We start from the raw sequence: 10,341 nt of genomic DNA, 5'->3' as shown, positions 1-10,341 counted from the left end.
AATTTTAATAAGCGATGATGTAAAGAGTAATTTTTAAAACGAGTTTTTATCGCAATCATTTATCGCGATTGTCGTAGGAGATAACAGTATGTAACTTATTTGCAATTAGCAAATTCTCTAACAAATAACCTAGTGTAAAAAAAAAACTACAAAAAGTAAGATTAAAAGTAAAAATATTTTTTTTCTGATCTTAACTTTTCTTTCTACATAAATGAAGGTTTTGAAGCGCGAGAAGAAAAAATTAATCAATCAAATAATAGAGATAACCTGGCGCAAAAATAATATAGATAACCTGATGCAAAAATAATATAGATAACCTGGCGCAAAAATAATATAGATAACCTGGCGCAAAAATTTAAGAGCAAATCCTGAAAAGAATAACTGTTATTCAAAATTGCGCAATAAGTAAAAATAACATATAATGATAGTTCTAATATGTATTAGTTGTCAAAAAAAAAATTATTATTTGTATTTATTTCCAAATTTATTTTAAGAGAGTTTAGGGAGTTGTTTCTAGGTAGAGGGGGATCTTGTATTATGTTCGACTGCATTCCGCCTTGTAGATCCGGTAAACATTTTAAAGGAGGTAGAGTGTGAACTAATAAAGATAGCATAACATTTTCAGAACGGTATGTCTTGATATATCTTGCTGCGGATTTTGAGAAGATAATATTTGTTTAACTTTATGTGGGACAGGCCTACCTGGTTTTTTAATTTCAATAGATGGGTTAGAATATAAAGACTCTGGACGTTCCTATAAAATTTCTGCGCAAAAGAACTTTTAAATTCCCATTCGCTGAATGTTCTGCTTTCTTCTATGATAAATTATTTCCAAAAACATCTCACATAAAAAAAAATGCAAATGATAATGTCCATCGAAGAAGCTAAAGGATGAAGAAGAAAGTAAACAGGGAGTATTCAAGCAGTCGTAGAGTATCTTAAATAACCGACTGTAAAATTTGTTCGAAATATTTTTTTGGCGAACTTACATTTCTTCACAAAAAAACGACCAATTCTAATAAAAGCCTATGAAAAATAGTTTACGAAACAGTTATGGTACAAAACTTGACCGAAGCAGTAGTCTTCTGTTTGAGAGAGCACCTGTGTGATAAATCGACGTTTTTGTTACTTTAGGAGGTTATATAGAGAGTTATTAATGTTAATCATCTAAAATATAGAAGAACTAAAATGAATATAAAATATAAATTAAAAAAATAAAGACTTTCTGAGTCTTAAATGTTTTGATTTGATGAATGGTTTTTATTTGCGAAAATCTACTGATGAAGTTAAGCTCTTCATAGTTTTTACATACTCCAAGTACAAACAAAGAGATAACGCGGATAATCTCTAAAACCTAATTTAACGAATGGTATTGTTGAAATTAGGCCTGATGCTATTAATTTCCTTTTTTTTTTAATAAAAATTTGTAACTCGTATTTTATTTTCATAATGAAATTGGTTTTTGAACAAATTGATACATGAATATTTATCATAAAAAATTAAATACTCGGATTGTATTAAGATTTTTTAAAACTATTATCATAAGAGAAAAATTAAAAACGGCTTATTACGAAAAATTTTAAAATCTGATTAGTCTCTAAAAAAATATAGTACAGAGATAAAAAGGGGACACCCGGGTTTGAACCGGGGACCTCTCGATCTGCAGTCGAATGCTCTACCACTGAGCTATATCCCCGCCATTAACACAATGTTGTTTTAAATATATTAATAATTCTAATTTAAATGCTGTTTAAACAGCTGTTAAAATTTTTCTTTCGATATTTAGTGAAGTTAATGAAAAGACTTTTTTCCCTTTTTTCAAGAGCTTTTTTTTTTTTTTTCTCAATCTACATAATTATGCATAATTTCATTTTAGGTTGAAACATTTACACTAGATGTTTCAACCTAAAATGAAATTCTGTCAAGTTTTTTTGTGATATTTATTTCCAAACTTTCTTGTCCCCAATAATTAACTGACAAGCTTTAAAAAAAATTTATATAGAATATTACAACTGTTATTTATTGTTATTCTGTACACATTACATCAGTTTTTTTAAATGTAATATTTGACTTCTTAATAGCATTATAATGATCAAAGAATATTTGAAACATGCTGAAAAACAGTTTAAAATATTGCCATTTTAAAATATATTTGTATCTAAAAATATTTCTATTTTTATACAACCTGTTTTAAAAATATAAAACAAATAAATTTAATATCTGAGATTTTAAGTAAAGAATGTTTTTTGATAAAGTTTTCACAGCTTTATGACTGGTAAATGAGCATTTAAATAATCAATAATATCATCATTTTAAGTTATTATACGCATAAATAATCAATAATATCATCATTTTAAGTTATTATACACATAAAGTTATTATACACATAAAGTTATTACACACATAAAGTTATTATACACATAAAGTTATTATACACATAAAGTTATTATACACATAAAGTTATTATACACATAAAGTTATTATACACATAAAGTTATTATACACATAAAATCATGTGTTGATGTTTGATTTTAATTTAATAAAATCACGAGACAATAATCCATGTAACTTATCTTGGCTTGCCCAAGAAAGACTTTTTTCTTTAGAATTGTACTTCCTAAGGTGGATAAAAAAGACAGTTCAAGGGTAATGTAAAAATAGTGCATAATTTATTTTTCTAAACATATTAAAGTAAATATATTATGCAAGTGTAATAATGCATGTATTAAGACTAACAGATAATGGTTTATTTTAAATTTATGAGTTTTTTAACTTAAAAAATGATGTTTAAACAGAAATATTTGGACCTTCTTTAGAAAGATTATCTTTAGAAAAATTATCTTTAGAAAGATTATCTTTAGAAAGAGTCTTTGAAAAGTTTGTTAAACTTTGTTAAATGTTTAGCTATCTTTTTTAAACAAAAGCAAAATATTGTATGATATTTATTTCAAACATTTTCTGAAGTGATGAATTTATGCTGTAGCAAAAGAAATAAACATCATGGGGAAACTTTTGAGAGAAGTATTTTTCTCTTAGAATTGCAAAATAGGCATTTGCTAATGTTTGGAAATTGCCAACTTTATTGTTTTAATAATTTATTAACTTATATATGCACTCTGGTTAGTTTATTCATTAAGACTAATAAGTCACTTTAGAGTAGAGTTTCTAAAACGGGATCCCGGGATCCCGGAGGTAAAAAACCATCCCGTTATCCGGGATTTTACTGAAATTTCCCGGGAATCCCGGTAATTTTTAAAAACATATTTAAAATACTTGTAAAGATATTATTACTCAAAATTTGAGTACCAATTACTTCATTTTCCTTTTTGTAAGTTTCTATAAAAATTAGGAAGATATATTATAGAGGGCAACTAAATCACCAATATTTTGCAGTTTTGGTTTGTGTCTAAGATAGATAAAATATTGTTATTGAATTTGATTTATAAATAGATTTGATTTACTTATTTAAATTTTATATGTTGTAACTTACAGCATATAAAGCTTAAATAATAAACCAAATCAATTTATAAATCAAATTCAATAATAATATTTTATCTATCTTAGACACAAACCAAAACTGCAAAGTATTGGTGACTAACCAAGTAAGTGAAGTTTAAAATATATGTTTAGTAATTACAACTAATTTAAAATAATTTATCAATAATCAGCACACTATTTCGAGATTTTTATTGTAGGTAATATAGTTTTATATTTTAGTATATTTTTATCTATTTAATTAGTAGGATAATAAATATACCGCATCATGTCAAGTGGAACTAAGGCAAATTTTTCCAAAGAAAAAAACACAGAATCTGCCACTTGTAATATATGTAAAACAACAATAATGTGTAAAGGATTTTCAACAAGTGTTCTTCTTCGTTATTAAAAAAATCCTCACAAGGAAGTCGAAATTGAAGTAACGAAAAAAAGGTCAGACAAAGAAACAAATTTTGAAGTTAGAAATGCTCAACCTAAAATTACGTCATTTATTAAAAAAGAAACTATAGAAGAAGTTGTTTCAAAATTGGCGGCTGTAGATGGCTTTTCTAATAATGCTATTGCAAAATCTGTATTTATAAGAAAATCTTTATCTGATAAAGTAATGATATTGCCAAATAAACCCTTAACATGTAATGAACTTGGTGAAAAGTCAATACCATCTAGCAAAACAAGGAGTGCTTAAGGAAATCACTATGCAAATTCAAGGTGGCTCAAGAATCTCTATTTCGATGGACAAATGCACATCTTTAAAAAATCGTCGCTGTTTGAATTTAAATGTGCATTCATTAACTAGGCTTTGGAACTTAGGCATGATTCGAATAGTTGGGTCGCTTCCAGCTGAAAAAAATATTGATATGGTTGAAAATAAGTTATCCGAATTTAATTTATCTACAAAGAAGCATATAATTTCTAGTGTAACTGACGGTGCATCAGTTATGAAAAAATATGGAAGATTAAGCGGGATGGAGCATCAACTTTGTTATGCCACTGGACTACATTTAGCAGTTTGTGATGTTCTCTACAAAAAATCAGTGATTTCAAATTCATCAGGCAGTGAGTGTAATGCATCAGACAGCCAGAGTTCTGATGAAAATAATAGTGAAGATGACGAGTCTGAAGAAATCGATTTTATAACTTCAGTGGATTTACAGTCAAGCCAAAACAACGATTTATTAAATTTGCGAGACGTTGAGATCACTGACGAATTATTAGGCCACATAAGTATTGCACAAACAATTCAAAAGGTCCGGAGAATTGTACGAATGTTTCGAAAATCACCACTCAAAAATGAAGTTTTACAAAAATACGTAAAAACTACATACAATAAAGAACTCAAGTTAATACTGGATGTAAAGACAAGGTGGAATAGCCTTCTTGCAATGTTGGAGCGATTTATTGCATTAAAAATATGTATATTAAAAGCATTGATAGATTTTAAACACAACAATATTAACAATATTTTGGAAGATGAATATTTAGTCGTGAAGACTGTAGTAACAGCGTTACAACCAATTAAATTGGGAATTGAAAGACTTGACTGACGCAACGCATCCCTACTTGATGCAGAGGGTGTATTAGTGTTAATATTAGATGTTTTGCGCAAAAATAAAGATTGTTTTTTGGCTAAAATGCTGCATTATGTGCAACAGAGAATTCTTGAAAGACGAAATAAAAATTTAATTGGCTTGCTAAAATATTTAAATAATCCATCAAATTATAAACACGAATCGGACATAGATTCTGTATTATTATTGCCTTCCAAATCAGTCCTTCAAGCTACGGCTAAAAAATTATTTTCGATGCTATTTGTTGAGGATATTGATGGTGGTGGAAATTCCGCTGAAATTGAGGAATTAGAATCCAGTAATAATGGGACTGAAATGTTGTTTATGCCCGAACCAAATTTGAAGACAACATCTGAATTAACACTTCATTTAAAATTGTTAAGTAATAACGCTATTGACAATTTATGTTTTTTAAAAAATTGTTTTAAAAATTAATCTGTATAAAAAATATAATGTTATTGAAGTTTATATTTGTTTTGTTTTAAGAGTCTTAGAAGATGATCAAACAAATACAAAAAAAAAACGCCTTTTTAATACTATTTTTTTTAGTGTTAAAAGAAATAGTATTAAAACGGCGTTTTTTTTTGTATTTGTTTGAATTTACACATTTCCCCACCTAATTGGATAAATGCTTGCTTGTGACCTAATCCCGGGATTTCCCGGGATCCCGGGAAATTAATTATTTTTGTCCCGGAATCCCGGGAATTAAGAAGCCCTACTTTAGAGGCTCAACCATCATTGGTTTAAAATTATGCTTTAGTAGAGGCTCAATCACCATTAGTTTAAAATTATGCTTTTGTAGGCTTAATTGATTTGCTTCTTATCATTTTTGTTAAGTTAGATTTAGAGCTTTTTAAATTAATATATGTATTTTGCATGCCTAGACAAAATTTCAAGCTGGTCATGCATGAAAATGTTTAAAAAAGATAAAAATTATTGCAAAGCTTTCTGCAACAACTAACAAATCGATGGGGTATGCAATTTCATTTTGACCCGATCATTTAAAACTTAATTGCCTACTTTTTGTAATGTTTCAAATGTGCCTAAAGCTACTACTTTATTATGTAGCTTTATGTAATATGCCCATTATGTTGGTGATTTTTTTATGAGTAACCTATTCAAAGAAGTGTTTAGCCTTATGGAAAGTACAAGATAATCCCTCTGCCCTCTGAGTTATGAAATAGTTAATTTATGCATCCTTCATCAAATATATTTTATAGCTTAAACAAATTAGTTCTTGATTTAAATTGTATATTTTTACCGTAAAAATTCAAAGCTTCCCTAAAGCTGAAATTTAAAATTTGTTTTAAAATACCTATTTATTTACACATAAACAGAAGGTTATTTTTTTAATCACTCCTTCCTTAATTAATTTATTTAACTCCATGATGATTGGCTATTAAATAATTGGTAAGGTAAAAAGTTTGACATATATCTATAGTAAAGAATATTTAAAAACGAATTTTAAAATTAAAATCTAATTTTGTTAAAAGAAAAGAAAAGGTATTAAATTAGTTTTCATACTAGAATTTTCCTATTGAAACCTAAAAAGAAACCTAATTATTTTCACATTGCATAAAAGCTTAAAGTTGTCTTAAAAATAAAAAGCAAATATGCTACTATTATATCGATTTAACTATATTGCACTGACTCTAATGTATTGTCAATATTTGCTATACCACTGCACTAAAGCTAAATGTGCTGTTTTTACACTTATTAAGAATATTGTTTAACTGTTTATTAAAAATCCTAAATTTAAATATATAGCAATTAATAGAATCAATAAACCTTTTTCTATCTTTATATTACAGATCAGCATGCAAATAAAAAGTAAGCAAGCACAAAATGCTGATCTTGCTTTATTATGCAATACAATTTCTAAAAGGATATATTAAATGCTTAAAAGCTGTATTTTTCTAATTTGGAATGTAAAATCTGAACTTAAAGATAAAAAGTCTGATGTATCAAATAAATGTAAATATTACAACCAGCTTAGCAATTGAAATTTCATTCCAACATCTGAAACAATAGACAATATTAAACGACATTCTTTCTTTTATTGTGGCATTTCACAAATTTTAAAAACATTTCAGGGAAAATACACATGGGAAGATTAATAGGAAATTTGCAAAAGAAGCAGGAACCCACTATTCAAGTTTGGAGAAGTTTATCTCGGCGTCTAGCTTCAGCTCCACTTGGAGTTTCCAGGCTGCTAATCTCATTAAACGTTACAAAGAGCATGTTATAAAAGATAGAGAAGATAGAATCATCACAAAGCTCTCAAAAAAACTTATAGGGCAAATCCAACTTATCAAATGGTCACACTCATCCTCAAAAGATACAGGATTAACTGTGGTGGTGTTGAAATTGTGATACGTCCTCTGAGTGCTTTAGGTTTATATGGAAAGAGCTATACAAAGAACCCATTAATTTTCTATAAAAAATAGCCTCACTCGAAATGATATATATATATATATATATATATATATATATATATATGTATGTATGTATGTATGTATGTATGTATGTATGTATGTATGTATGTATGTATGTATGTATGTATGTATGTATGTATGTATGTATGTATGTATGTATGTATGTATGTATGTATGTATGTATGTATGTATGTATGTATGTATGTATGTATGTATGTATGTATGTATGTATGTATGTATGTATGTATGTATGTATGTATGTATGTATGTATGTATGTATGTATGTATGTATGTATGTATGTATGTATGTATGTATGTATGTATGTATGTATGTATGTATGTATGTATGTATGTATGTATGTATGTATGTATGTATGTATGTATGTATGTATGTATGTATGTATGTATGTATGTATGTATGTATGTATGTATGTATGTATGTATGTATGTATGTATGTATGTATGTATGTATGTATGTATGTATGTATGTATGTATGTATGTATGTATGTATGTATGTATGTATGTATGTATGTATGTATGTATGTATGTATGTATATATGTATCCCTATTAAACTAGGAATATGCGAGTTCCAATATGAAACTTAATAAATTAAAAAAATTCGATTAAACTTGAATTATTTGATTATCAAATATTTGAACTATTTGAACTTGCAAAACTTGCAGAAAAAATTTGATTGGTTTCTAAAATCTTGTTATTTGTTATTTTCATTTTTATAAATATTTTTTCCTGTTTTCTAGTTTAAACATTTAGTGTTCCTACTTTTAATTTTTACATTACTCTTAAAAGAATGATTAAATTCATAGCTTTAACTTTTTTTCTTCAAAACAATAGTAAATATAAACCTCAAAATTTGAAGTAGTATTCCGTAATTTGTTTTTAAATCAATCTAATAATGAAAAGTTAAAGATTGACAAAGACAATATTCTATGGAACATAAACAAATTTTTCAACAGTGTTTGTTTACATGAACGTTTGTTCTTTTGTTTAATTATAAGTTACTAAGATTAATTTTTGGATAACCTGATACTTTTCCAAGTACTTTAAGAGAAGGCCTTTTATGATTGCATCCAGGATGTGTGCCATTGAATGCTCAACAAACTCTGATTCCGGATTTGGATAGTAGAAAAAAATGTTTTTAAGAAAATTTTTGTAAACTCTTTGCAGCTTTGGTTAGAATCAATTACTTAGGTGATTATTGTATGGATTCTGAACAAAGAAAGAATGATTAGTTGACGTCTTGGCTTTTTCTGCCCTGATAAAAGTTCAGGGAACAAATCAAATTGGTCCAGAATCGGAATACCGGCTTTAACACTGTAAACTCAAATGGACTTGGAACAAGCTTGTCAAAGTCTGAATCCTTTGCTAATTAAATCTAACAATATTCATTGTGCTTGTTAAATAACTTTAATAAAATTTATAAAATTGAAAAACTTGTGTAACTCGATTGAAATATTTGAATAAAATTGAAACTTGATAAACTTGAACTCGAACTATTTGAAAATTTTTAAAACTCGAACTCACTAAACATGATGAACAAGCATGTTAGAATTTTAAACTTTTTTTAAATAGTTTTATATGTTATTACTTAATTTTGATAACTTAGAAAACGAACATTTTATATTTAGTGGTGAAAAGTGGGACAGGGGTGGTGAGAAATGGAACAGCTATTGGATAAGCGGACAGTTATAGAAAAAAAGTCAAAGTTCGATGACGAACTAAATATTGGCATAGAAATTAAGGGCCAACACAATTTTTCCACTGATCTTAATTTTAATAATTATTTTTCTGAACCATGCAATACAAAAGTTAGAGAAGCTGTATGTTTCCAAAATTAACACTAAACAAAATGCTTCCTTGTGTTCCTTTCGTTGTTCCTGACGTCCTTAGTGGTGGTAAAAATAATCTTATTTGCATTTTAGGTATACATCCTCTATAAAGGTTTTTACAAATATTTTTTCTCAAGCAGAATCTTTGATATGCTTTTTTCTTAGATACCCCACCTCATAAAAACACACTGCAAAAATTGTTCATAATACAGTTTCAGGGAAATAACATTCCCCCCCCCCCCCCCCGTGTCTTACAGTTGCAATCACAAGCTCCATATCCTATTGAATATACGTGGGATAATTTAAGATCGAAGTCATAGGAAAAAAAACCTTAAAATAAAAACGATTTTTTCGCACAAATTGAAAAAACCTGGAAAAAGATACTTATAAAATGGTCATTAAGCTTGTGAACTCCATACGAAGACGTTACTAGACTGCTCTTCATTTAAAATCTTACTCAAAAAAGTAGAAATGTAATGAAATCAAAAAAGTCCGGATTGATTTGTAAATATCACGTTGATAATTTCAGAAAAGGCTTTGAACGCAGTTGTGATGAAGTTTTATTTGCATAACAGCTTACAAACTTGTTACTAACAAACACAAAATTAGCTCCTCAAAATCGAGTGATTTATTCTGAATCCTGAAAGAATATGCGTTAGATAACACAGTTCATCGATAACTTTTCTGCAAAAATTAGTTTTTTTAGCAAATCACGAAAATGAATTCTGGATTTTTAAAATCACTCTTTTTTTTTTTTTTTTTTTTTGGTATTTTTAAGTTTTTTTTTGTTCATTAATAATTTGAAAAAGTTAGTTTTAATATCAAATTTACATTTTTTATATATAAATTTAGAGTTTACTATTACATTCATAGATTTTAAACAAGAAACAAATTCAAATAAACATAATTTATTTAAAACACATAAATTGAAGATTTTGTAATTAATTGCCTAAAGTTTCTAGAAAAACATTTTTTTTTAATGTTTGAGTAG

At 27.4% G+C, this 10,341-nt stretch overlaps 1 non-coding gene across 1 annotated transcript; it reads right to left on the bottom strand.

The window, feature by feature from the left end:
• Positions 1-1,624: 1,624 nt before the first annotated feature.
• Positions 1,625-1,696, bottom strand: Trnac-gca (transfer RNA cysteine (anticodon GCA)). The gene has a single exon. It is a non-coding gene; the product is annotated as a tRNA-Cys (tRNA).
• Between the last annotated feature and the right edge of the window lie 8,645 nt (positions 1,697-10,341).

Source organism: Hydra viridissima, unplaced genomic scaffold (assembly GCF_058129835.1).
Source record: "Hydra viridissima isolate aposymbiotic clone 2 unplaced genomic scaffold, HvirCarnegie_v1 scaffold_14, whole genome shotgun sequence".
NCBI classification, from domain to species: Eukaryota; Metazoa; Cnidaria; class Hydrozoa; order Anthoathecata; family Hydridae; genus Hydra; species Hydra viridissima.
This window is presented reverse-complemented; position numbering and strand designations above follow the sequence as displayed.